Source organism: Salvelinus namaycush, chromosome 8, assembly GCF_016432855.1.
Source record: "Salvelinus namaycush isolate Seneca chromosome 8, SaNama_1.0, whole genome shotgun sequence".
Lineage (NCBI taxonomy): Eukaryota > Metazoa > Chordata > Actinopteri > Salmoniformes > Salmonidae > Salvelinus > Salvelinus namaycush.
Window position 1 is genome coordinate 438,120 of NC_052314.1, and position 12,916 is coordinate 451,035.

Here is a 12,916-nt window from a genome sequence, read left to right on the forward strand (position 1 = left end):
TGTCATAATTGTAAACAAGCTGGGCATATGGTGCGACAGTGTCCGCACCCAATAACCCCGGCCCAAAGCCAGTTTCTGGCCAAAAGGGGACGAGGATACGCCCCTAGACCAAGGGGGAGTCAGGCCAATGATGTATCAACCACGTGCGGCCCTTCAACCCGCATACAATCACCCCAATCCAGACCCGAATCAGCAATCACCTCCCCCTTTTCAGGGCATGGCTGACGAATATGCCCCATGGCCCTGAAGCTGCTCACCACTAACCTACACTCATCATTGACCTGGACTACTGAAGCATCAAAGGCTTTTGCACTCTTGAAAACAGATCTCTAAGTGGCAGTAGCCCTAACAGCACCTGACAAAAAAAACAAGTTCCATCTGGATGTTTCTGAAAAAGAAGGATTTACATCATCCATCCTTTTCCAGAACCTAGAGGGGGAGAGAAGAGTGTTGAGGTATCACTCCTCCAAACTGGACTACATTGAAGAAGGACAAACCACATGCTCCAGGTATGTGGCTGCAGTGGCAAAAGCTATTGGAAAAACAGCCCACATGATAATGTGCCATCCATTGGAAATCCACACCCACCATGGGGTTGCAGCATATCTGATGAGCAAAGAATTCACGTTCAGCGCTGAAAGGAAAACGGAAATCCAGAATAAATGCACACAATCACACATCACATTTGTTAACACTGACAAAAACATGGCAGACGCACTCAATGCTGAAGGTCTACCCCACTCCTGTGCAGAAAGAGCTGCACAGGAACTGAAACGGAGACCTGACCTGGGGAACGAACCACTCACCAACACACACAGATATGGGGAAAGACAATGTGACAAATGGAAAAAGGTACCTGTTAGTTATGGTAGACAGGTTCTCTAAATGGGTTGAGGCAATACCAACAGCAGGGGAGGATGCAAAATAGGTCATTAGGTGGCTGCAAACCGAACTCATGTGTATTGTTTAATGACAAACGCTCCATGTACCAATAGGGTCGGATGTGTAAATGTCAACTGATTAATGGATGTTGTTTAATGATGGGGTTAGTGTACAGGCCACAATCTCATAAGTCTCGTGGAACGCGCCAATCAAATGTATGTGCAGGTTTGAAGTTGATTTGGGTTAAAGTCCTGCCCCTGGCGTTGCTGGCCATGATAGCCTCTCCAGGTGCAGGCACCCATCTCTCTCCTCATGAGACAATGGCTGGAGGAGTCATGCTGGGTTCACCAAGGAAGGGAGGTCATATGCCCGCCCTTGATGTACAACAAATTGTAATGTTTGATAATTGACGGAACTTTCTGCAGCTCTCTCCACACAGATTCACAAGGTCCAACGGGGAAGCAGAAGGGAGATCTGGCACACGGAAGGTAAAAAATTGGTGACTGGGTGGGGTTAATGTCCACAAGAGAAAGTGGCTAGAACCCAGGTGGACTGGACTGTACGAAGTGGGGGAGGTTACTTCACACTCAGTCCAGGTCAAAGGTAAATCAGGCGCACCTTGGCACCACCTCACACATTGCACTCCAGCCCCAATCCCTTCTAGAACACTGACAGAAGTCAGAGCTGATTTAAACAGCTTAAATTCGATTCCAAAGGAAGACATTCCTGACTCAGGTGATGCGGAATCAAACTCCGCCTCCCCTGATAAAGGAACCTCGCCCAGTTAGAGGGATATTTCTCCCTCCCTGGGCAAGGCTAGGGATATCTGGCCCCTTATTTGTGATATTCCTACTGATATTTGGGGTGTCCCTGGGCACTTTCACATGGTTAATAGAATAACTATAACCGGATCCCCATGGATGTATGTCACGGACACTCTAGTCTAACTAGGTAATAATAGATTAAAAAATTAAAAAAATTTAAAAATTTAGAAAACAATAGTTAAAATAAGAAACTAAAATGGCTCGAATTGAGAAGGTTGAATAAGAGTGGGTGGAGAGCTGTGCAGAGAATGGACAGAAGATGGCAGTATTGCAGCACCCAATGGTCTCCCAGCCGACTGGTTGAATGCTGGTGACATAATTTTGTTTTTTGGAGTAAACATTAAGGTTAAGGGTTTCCGTGTACCCAGAGATAAGATATCTTAAAAGAATACACTCATATGGGAATAGGAGTTTTACTTTCTGAGTTTTATTTAGGCAAGGGACTTTGAGAAGATAAAGGGTTCTTTTGGTATGTTTAGATATGGAACACGAATGTAGGTGTAACATTTTGACCTGTTTTCTGTTTCCATTGCATTTTCCGGCGACTTGATCACTCGCGGGGAAATGTGGTGAGAATAATGAGATTGTGTCATTTGGGATACTAGTTTTGAGGTAAATTGATTATAATAGAGTTTATAACTCTTGACCATAAGGTAAGCATTTGTATTGGCCATTAGAAGATAAAGATAGGTTAATTAAGGTTATGTTAGGACTTTAAAGATTGACACTATAAGACCTGTTGTTATTTTTAAATCCATGCAGATAAAGTCAAAACAGTGAGACACTTAGTTAATATTGTAAAGGAACACATAGAAAAAGGCAGACAGATGGGTCTACCCCGCACTGTTGAGACCTTGAAGGTTTGAGAGCAGAGTGGGGAGGGTGGACCAGGAAATGAGCAAGGTGGGCTGTGAAATAAGATAGGAGGGAAATGGGTTAACATATATAAGCAGCACAGATACATTTCAAAGTAGATAGGTCACTTGACAGAGAATTGGAAAAGAATAGATATGGATGTGCGCCCAGGGGAGAATTGGATATGCGGGGAATAGAAGGGACGTTCCTATAATATGATGTACAAGGTTATTATTTAGAGTAGGTAAGGTTGATACCTGGCCAGAGCCAGGTATCAAACGAAGGAGGGTACATTGTGGACTGGGAAAGGATGGGGCCCATTGGATAATAAACTTATTTAAAATTAAACATTTATAGCTAAAAAATTAGGCATAGAAGTTAAATATATAATCAGAAAGAACAAATGAGGAACTGTTTGTTAACCAAACCTGTATGTCCAAGAGTTTATACATTGCAGGTGAATCAAGGGAGAAGGTGAATCACTCGACATGGGGGCATATCGCACTTGGAGGGTGAGACACACTGACACTGCCGAATGATCACAGAGTTAAGGAGAAGAACCGTTGCTAATAGAGCTCGGGGATCAACTCCTTAATGAAGAATCCCTGACCCTGACCTCTCAACCCTGTGTACGTTCATAGAAGTGAAAGTGTTGCTTGATCTCTGGCTGATGATGTGTTCTCTGGGAGAGGGTGGGGTTTTACAGGACTGCTTGTAGTCCTGAGCTGTTTGATCAGGATACGATGGGGATGTTACCATCGCGGTGCTGCCAGAACCACCACCAGTTCCAACGGACCAGGGTTCAGCCGGTCTCCTCCACCACTTCAAGACCAAGTCCCACGCCATCACCTAAGCTCTCCAATCTGGTACAGATAATAAATATAAAAGACATCTCAGATAGTGAACATTTGGGGACTGAAACTGGTTATGAGGAAAGGGAGAATATGTGGTTGGCCTACAAAACACTTAATAGAAAGGACTGTGTCGTATGTGGACATGCCAGACCTATTCTGGCTGCTCACCCATTTGTCCTAAGTAATGGGGAAGGTTGGATGTGCATATTGGAAAAGTTCAAGCCAAATTCAACCCTGTGTAAGACTCTGAGTCTTGTGTTCCCAGTGGTCCCTCCCCAGAAGGTACCGTGGGGAGTTAAGGCATATGGGGGACATAACAGCTGTATCACTGGTACAGGTAGAGGTATAGACTATGGAGGGCTCCCTGCTACTACCTGCATCACTAATACCACTATTAACTAGAGGTGTTGCTGATGTATGGTGGATGTGTGGACCTGCCAGGCGGTTGACCCTATTTTTGAAAGGAAATTGTCGTTGCTCATGTGCTTTGGCCAGTCTGATACCACCATTGCCTATTATTATAGCTAATCAACTTCTGGGAGCTACACAGGACACAGAGGCTTGGGACCAACCCAGGAGACGGCAGAAACGTGACGCTCCTTGGTCCGAGGGTACAGATAACATGCACACCAACCTGTTGGGGGTCCCAATAGGGGTCCCCCACGAATTCCAGACATTAACCAGGAATGATGGCCTGTGGCATCTGATGCCCATCATTGGCCCAGCTATTGTTGATGCTAAAACAAAAGGTCTGGATCAATTATATCTACTATAATTAATGATGATTTGTCAAACACACCCACACAGGACTTACAGGGATGGCTGAACAATTGGATGCTACCTCACAAACCAGTAGACACAATAGACTAACACTGGACATAAGTCTGGCCAACAAGGGAGGTGTAACAGTGTTGCACGTTTGTTCCTAACAATACTAGTCCGGATGGGAGCATTTCAAAAGCTCTGAGTGGGTTGGCAAGGTTATCAGTGGAGATGAAGGGTCTTGCAGGTGTGGAGGAGAGTGGACTGTTCCCCTGGCTGGGTGGTTGTTTTGGTAAGTACACTGCAATGATGATTACTGGATTTCTGACACTAGTTGTTGTTTTTCATTTCTGTGTAGCCTGTATCGTACCTTGTTTGAAGAAGTTTGTTACAGATGTGTAAGGGGCCTCTGGTATGATGCCGCTGCTTGATGCTCCAGTTGGAGAGGCTGATACGAAAACGAGCTTCCGCAGGAGAGTGGACTGACAGAGGAGGACCCTTGGTTTGCTGTAGATGATGTTGTTGAATGAATAAAAAGTGATGTTTGTCCTCCCTGTGGTGAAGGTTTGAAGTTCCCGGGTGGCGACGAGCCCACCTGGTACAGGTTGTATAGAGGGATGGACCGGAGGGTTTAACATATTCTCGTTTTTTGGTTTACTAATGTGTGGTTGGCCACTCCAGGAGTAGTTATTGGAGTGGTCTCCTTTTTGGTCCTTGCTCATTTACGACTCAACTTACATTGATGCTATTGGTGTCCCTAGGGGGTGCCAGATGAATATAAACTGGTGGACCAAGTGAAAGCTGGGTTTGAATCTTCTGTCTGTTGGTGGTGAACAGTTAATAAAAATGTGGACAGAATTAACTACATTCATTTTAATGTCCAGAAACTGGGCAATTGGACTCAACAAGGCTTCGAGGCGGTCCATGGACAATTGGCAGCTACGTCCCTGATGGCATTTCAAAATAGAATCGCGGTTGATATGTTATTGGCTGAACGGGGGGGGGGTCTGTGCAAATGTTTGGTGAACAGTGTTGTACTTTCATTCCCAATAACACAGCTACGGATGGGAGTCTGACTGTAGCATTGGAGGGACTTCGTACCCTTAATGGTAAGATGAAACAGCATTCTGGAGTGGACACTACTATGTGGGACTCATGGATGGATGCTTTTGGTAAATATAAGACGCTGGTTTCCTCCATCCTAGTATCAATTTCTGTTTTTGCGGCCATTCTTGTACTTTGTGGATGCTGTTGCATTCCATGTGCGCGCACGCTTGCTAGCCGTGTTATAACTGCAGCCATAGACCCTAATCAGGAAAGGGCCCAAATGTTCCCATTGCTTGAGGATGGGGAAGCTGGACCTGTCTATCTATTTGAGGACTAAGATACTTTTATGTCACGTCTCTTGTGAGACGTGAAGAGAGGGAATTAAAAATTTGTCTTCTGACAAATTTTATCCTTTAGTTTTGTCTTTTTATATACTTTATGTCACGTCTCTTGTGAGACGTGAAGAGGGGGATTTGTAAGGAATTGTATTAGATATTGGTAACTTGTTTTAACAACTTCTCAACATTAGCTATGGTTGACACAATATACACACTCCCTTTTATATTGGACATATGCTGGACTCATTGGACACATGCACGACACCCACAACTCCCCTCCCCCATGACAATCACTCAGACACACACAACTCAGGGTTGGAGCTCCAGACAAAGAACTACCTCAGGAACCAATGGAACGTGGACACCAGGCCTGTACAGGACTACCCAAGACCCAGATCGACCAATCGGAAGGCCAGACTCGCAGATCAACCTACTTTGCTTGTTGTCTATATATAAAACTGTACAACTGTGGAAACTCTCCCTTTTCCTGACGACCCCATACGGATCAGATAGAAAGAGCCGTGCTGCACGCTTTGCATAATATTTTTACACTTGAATAAACCTGCCTTATTATAAAATTATCCACCTCGTCCTATGTCTCCACTTGGTCTCCTGTCTCAAGTAAAACGAATTATCAACACAAGTCACAGTAAAACATGAACGTTTTTAATCATTACATGTTTTACATTGTATACAAAAACTATCTAAATGGACCGAAAAGACAATAGAATAAACTGTCAATGGCAAAGTGAGAAAATGATGGTAACTATTCTGGCCCTAATTCAGGTTAATAGTTTTTTTAAATGTAAGTCAGGGCGGGATCAGCCAGCGGCGACTTCCCGCATGCGCGATTCATTTGCAGTCTGGACGCGGAGGGGTGAACATCTCCTGCTCTGACTTGCTGCGCGATGACTGGGCCGCCTGTGAGTGCTTTGGGACAGGGGTGGGGCCCACGGCAGCACCCGCTGCTCGTTGAGAAGAGTGAGAACGATACGTGCTTTCACGTCAGTCTCCAAAAGTCTCCAATAACACCAGAAAAAGTCGCTAGTTTTGTCGCTAGTCGCTTTTTTGAAAATGTGTCGCTAGAGGGGTCTGAATACTCGCTAAATATAGCGACAAAGTCGAACCCAAATTGGCAACACTGCGTCGTTCTGCCTCCCAGTTTTGAGGCACGAAGGTTATAAATTGTAATAAATTCCGTTGTGAAATTGTAAACTAATGACTTTAAATTACAGGTAATTTTCAGTCATTCTGTCTATATCAGAATATCTAACAAGCTATTTTATTTTTTTAAATTTTAAATCAATACATTTTATTATATTGTGAATATCAAAATAATAATCAAACTTATACTATATTCAATATTGTATAATTGTATTGGTGTATCTCATGCATTTCAATGAGTACAAGCTGATCAGGCTGACCTTCGGCTATATTTGGACCAAAACGGACGGACTAAATACAGCCCAGTTTTCGGGAAGACAATTTTGTGGGAAATAAAGTCCATGACCAACGGACCTGATATAGTCCTGATATAGTCCTGATATAGTCCTGATATAGACCTGATATAGTCCTGATATAGTCCTGATATAGTCCTGATATAGTCCTGATATAGACCTGATATAGACCTGATATAGTCCTGATATAGTCCTGATAAAGACCTGATATAGACCTGATATAGACCTGATATTGTCCTGATATAGTCCTGATATAGTCCTGATATAGTCCTGATATAGTCCTGATACAGTCCTGATATAGACCTGATATAGACCCTGATATAGTCCTGATATAGTCCTGATATAGTCCTGATATAGACCTGATATAGTCCTGATATAGTCCTGATATAGTCCTGATATAGTCCTGATATAGACCCTGATATAGTCCTGATATAGACCTTATATAGTCCTGATATAGTCCTGATATAGACCTGATATAGTCCTGATATAGTCCTTATATAGTCCTGATATAGTCCTGATATAGACCTGATATAGTCCTGATGTAGTCCTGATATAGACCTGATATAGACCTGATATAGTCCTGATATAGTCCTGATATAGTCCTGATATAGTCCTGATAGACCCTGATATAGTCCTGATATAGACCTGATATAGTCCTGATATAGACCTGATATAGTCCTGATATAGTCCTGATATAGTCCTGATATAGACCTGATATAGTCCTGATACAGTCCTGATATAGACCTGATATAGTCCTGATACAGTCCTGATATAGACCTGATATAGTCCTGATATAGTCCTGATACGGTCCTGATATAGACCTGATATAGTCCTGATATAGTCCTGATATAGACCTGATATAGTCCTGATACAGTCCTGATATAGTCCTGATATAGACCTGATATAGTCCTGATATAGTCCTGATATAGTCCTGATACGGTCCTGATATAGACCTGATATAGTCCTGATATAGTCCTGATACGGTCCTGATATAGACCTGATATAGTCCTGATATAGACCTGATATAGTCCTGATATAGTCCTTATATAGTCCTGATACAGCTGAAAATTAGCCGTACGTGGACGTCACGTGCTGAGTGGGACTCGTCATGGCCAGAAAAGGTGAGGAATTTATTATTATTTATTATGATGTATTATGTTTATAAATTAAATATTGTGTAAGCAAGAAATGTCACATAACAGTCTCGTCATATATTCCCCATCTGCACCAGGCTACTACTAGTCTACTTTTGTCTTCTTGCAATGCAAGACTTCAACCACTAGAAAGTGTAAGGACGCCTGGTCTAAAGTTAGCGGGAGGATTAGCACATTCTCATGTCAAATTCACTTTTTATCAATGACAACATTTGCGTGAAAACTGGCACATGGATGTTTTGTGGCACATTCTGTTTGTTAGAAATGTTTACAAATGAGGCCCCTGGTATTTTACATAGAGCAAAATACTTGAAATAGCTTATCTATTTACTGCTGTGAGGTGGGTCCAATTAAAAGAGAGATGGGACGAATGGTAACCTCGTTGTAGGCCTGTATGCTACCTCGTGAGAATGAAACCATCACAGAAAAGGTGAGGGATTTATTATGCAACGATCATGGAAACGAAATAAATAATAGCCTAGGAAATAAACGGCCATTTCTAATTATTTTAAAATGCAAAGATAAACGAAATACATTTTCTCTCTTCTCACTAACGGTAAATGATTGCATCTTGTTATTAACCGTTTTATTGTTATGAATAAGCATGTCCATCATATCCCACATTTACACTAAATACTAATCTACTGGCCTGCTTGAAATGCAATACTTCAACCACTAGAAACGGTGCATACGCCTGGTCTAAAGTTAGCGGGAAGGAGAGTGTGTGTGCGTCTTTGTGTCTGTCTGCGCGTGTGTGTGTGTGTGTGTGTGTGTGTGTGTGGTGTGTGTGTGTGTGTGTGTGTGTCTCTGTCTGTGTGTGAATCTGCCTGTCTGTCTGTGTGTTTTCACATATTTTAATATTTTATTTATTCCTTTCTTCTACTTTTAGATGTGTGTGTATTGTTGTGTATTGTTAGATACTACTGCACTGTTGGAGCGAGAAACACAAGCATTTCACTACACCCACAATAACATCTGCTAAATATGTGTATGGACCAATAAAATCTGTTAAATATGTGTATGGACCAATAACATCTGTTAAATATGTGTATGGACCAATAACATCTGTTAAATATGTGTATGGACCAATAACATCTGTTAAATATGTGTATGGACCAATAACATCTGCTAAATATGTGTATGGACCAATAACATCTGTTAAATATGTGTATGGACCAATAACATCTGTTAAATATGTGTATGGACCAATAACGTCTGTTAAATATGTGTATGGACCAATAACATCTGTTAAATATGTGTATGGACCAATAACATCTGTTAAATATGTGTATGGACCAATAAAATGTGATTTGATTTAAATGGCCCCTGGGTGTGAGAATTCATAATTGAAAAATATATTGAGAAAGGTTGGTAAACCAATACATAGTCAGGGTTGGGGTCAATTCCATTTAAATTCCAGTCAATTCAGGAAGTAGACTGAAATTCTAATTCCAATTCTGTAATTTGGTTTACTTTCTGAATTGACTGGAATTAAAATGGAAGTGACCCCCATCATGTACATAGTCACTATGAAAATATAGACCTAAATGATATTTTTAGTAAAAGTTAAATACTGTGTTATCCTGTAGTGTTTTAATCTCTCTGTGTGTCTGTGTCTATTTCTGTGTGTGTGAATTGGTGAGATATTGAATAAATAATGAGTTGATTTGTATCACATTATTCTAGGTCAGTTTATTCCAAACCTCTCCTCTGGGACCCCCAAAGGGCTGCATGTTTTAGTTTTTACCCGTGAACGAACACCTTACATTAAACTAATTAACTCATTATCATCAAGCCTTTGATTAGTAGAATCAGTTGTGTTAGGACAAAAACATTTATTTAGTTTTTATTAAAATGTTTATCTACCTGCCCAGGGACTACAGTTGAAAACTAGCTCGCTGGCTAAATCTGTCACATTTACAGACATGTTGATTGATGTGCAGAATCTCTGTCAAATACATTTTCAATAAATAAAATGAAAAGCAATGAAATGTATTTATGTGTCTCTGTGGTCCTTTAATAAATGTGATTAGTTCAATGTAACGTCATCTACTACACATTGTAATCAGTCTGTTTTGGGTTCTGCAGAATCATTGTCTATCATTGGTTACCCATCCTGTCATGTGACCCTAACCCTACCATACTATTGTAAAGTGGCTGTTCCACTGGATGTCATAAGGTGAATGCACCAATTTGTAAGTCGCTCTGGATAAGAGCGTCTGCTAAATGACTTAAATGTAAATGTAAATAACAACACAGATATGACCGTCTAGCGTCCTTCTGCCGAACCTGTTTGTTGTCACACTGCCCTCTGCTGGTAGCACTGCAAAACAACACTCAATCAAATCCTGAAATAAAATAATACAAAATACACTTTTACCAGATAGAATATGAATTTATGGGCTGAACACCTGCATGAAGTGTATGAAGACTTTACATGACATAAATATGAACATATAATATAAACCTATACATGTTGAACGTGTCGACTGTGTTGAAATGGGAAGTAGCCAACATTTTATAAGGAAGTAGAGAAACAACGGTCGAAGAAACATGTTTGAGGTTTGTAGCTTTTTACAATTTAATATAGAAAAGTGTTTGAGAACTTAGACTATTGTACAGAGAGGTGATTTGGGGGGTAAAACATCCGCAGAATTGTAAAATGATTACAATACTGATTTCAACTTTCAAGAATAATCATTGTAGGCTTATATGTTGATTCATATTGATTATCCTAATTAATATGATGTGATGTTATAGGCTATGAGGTATAGAGTAGTTGATAGCACATTATCGTGATTTGCTATCCGCGTGATCCCCAACACAGTCGACACTTTGCGTTGTTTCAATTCCCGAAAGAAGACGTGCATCGGAATTGTGTAAATCTGTCGCTAAAGAAACTAGTCCGTCTCGTCAAGTCGGTCAAGTAAAAGTGACATGCAACAAATTGGCACATAAACGATGTAAATGTTGACTAAATCAGGGTTCCCAAAAATCGGTCCGGCTCTGAATTACCTGAATTTGAAACTCGTTGTCGTTCCAAAACGTTTTGCAACGGTTTGGTACGGTGTGCACTAAGTAGTACACCCCAGCTCAACAATCAAACGTACTTGCCAGACAAACCAATGTTTAAATTTTTTGACATTTTCTTGCATAACAAAGCAATGCGTATCACCTTGTAGGCAACTATTAAACCAGAACAAGAAACGATGGTGTGTAGGCTGTATTCTCTTAAAGGGTTAGGAAGAAACATTTGTCAGCTATTTTTACTTAAGCTCCCGAGTGGCGCTGCGGTCTAAAACACTGCATCACTGCCTCACTACATACCCGGGCTGTAACCGTCCGTGATCTGGAGACCCATAGGGCTGCGCACAATTTGGCCCAGAGTCGTGCGGGTTAGGGGACTTAATGTTACATAAATATGAACGTAGAATATACAAACCTATACGTGTTGAACGCGTCGACTGTGTTGAAATGGGAAGTAGCCAACATTTTATAAGGAAGTAGAGAAATAACGGTCGAAGAAACATGTTTCAGGTTTGTAGCCTTTTACAATTTAATATAGAAAAGTGTTTGAGAACTTAGACTATTGTACAGAGAGGTGATTTGGGGGGTAAAACATCCGCAGAATTGTGAAGTTATTACAATACTGATTTCAACTTTCAAGAATAATCATTTTAGGATTTTATGTTGATTTATATTGATTATCCTAATTAATATGTGATGTTATAGGCTATGAGGTATAGAGTTGTTGTTATAGGCGATTGATTGCACATTATAATGTCTACTACCGTCTTTCAATGTAAAGTAGATGTCTATAATGTATTTTAGTTGTGTGTGGAGCCCATGTAGACTAGCTGTTGTTATGGAGTCAGGGGATCCAACCAGGTAGACTAGCTGTTGTTATGGAGTCAGGGGATCCAACCAGGTAGACTAGTTGTTGTTATGGAGTCAGGGGATCCAACCAGGCAGAATAGCTGTTGTTATGGAGTCAGGGGATCCAACCAGGTAGACTAGCTGTTGTTATGGAGTCAGGGGATCCAACCAGGTAGACTAGCTGTTGTTATGGAGTCAGGGGATCCAACCAGATAGACGAGCTGTTGTTATGGAGTCAGGGGATCCAACCAGGTAGGCTAGCTGTTGTTATGGAGTCAGGGGATCCAACCAGGTAGACTAGCTGTTGTTATGGAGTGAGGGGATACAACCAGGTAGACTAGCTGTTGTTATGGAGTCAGGGGATCCAAGTCAAATCAAAAGAATAACATATTGGACCTTGTATGTTTAATAACATATTGGACTGTGTATGTTTAATAACATATTGGACTGTGTATGTTTCATAACATATTGGACTGTGTATGTTTAATAACATATTGGATTTTGTATGTTATTAAACATACACAGTTAATAACATATTGGACTGTGTATGTTTAATAAGATATTGGATTGTGCATGTTTAATAACATATTGGATTGTGTATGTTTAATAACATATTGGACTGTGTATGTTTAATAACATATTGGACTGTGTATGTTTAACAACATATTGGACTGTGTATGTTTAATAACATATTTGATTGTGTATGTTTAATAACATATTGGACTGTGTATGTTTAATAACATATTGGATTGTGTATGTTTGAATAGAATATGAAGTCGCTGATTGTACTCTTTGACCACAGATAGTAAATGTGTTGTCATTGTTTATGGTTCTTCAACAATGTTCAGAAATATTGACTGTTCTGTT